We start from the raw sequence: 570 nt of genomic DNA, 5'->3' as shown, positions 1-570 counted from the left end.
TAAATCGAGCACATCGTGTCAAGTCATCTTATGTTAATTTGGTTCTCAGCCGTTGAATCCTCACAGAGTCTTTCCATGAAAATTGTGGGAAATTTTCTATTTTGAACAGATTGTTTCCAATTGTCGTCCAGGCGCTGGTTTTCCTAATACAAGTCTAGTGACAATTCCGAACACTTGGTGACCACAGTTAATTCTTGAAACCTATGAGTAGATTGCTCAGCACTCATCATGGGCCCTCTGCTGAGAAAAGTGTTACCTGGCCACACCGGACTATAAGATATGATCTAGGTGGCTAGAGTGTGACTTTTGGTGTGCATTATCACTTCTGGCGAGCATCTCATAGCTGAATAACAGCAGATTCAAACACCAACTCTGAACTGAGAATACGGGATCGATTTTTGAGTTGAATACCCGTGAATGAATGAAGTATGCATGCCAACTATCAGTCAGTTAACGTGAATTATAATGAGCGACCTTCGCCATCACGCATCATTCCACGTAGATGAAGTGCATCAACTGCGCTAAATTGGTGGTCGGAAGTTTTTTGTGTTTTTTTCCGGATTCGCGGCA

This window comes from Opisthorchis viverrini (assembly GCF_000715545.1).
Source record: "Opisthorchis viverrini unplaced genomic scaffold opera_v5_642, whole genome shotgun sequence".
In the NCBI taxonomy this organism is placed as follows: domain Eukaryota; kingdom Metazoa; phylum Platyhelminthes; class Trematoda; order Opisthorchiida; family Opisthorchiidae; genus Opisthorchis; species Opisthorchis viverrini.
Note: the sequence above shows the minus strand (reverse complement) of the source record.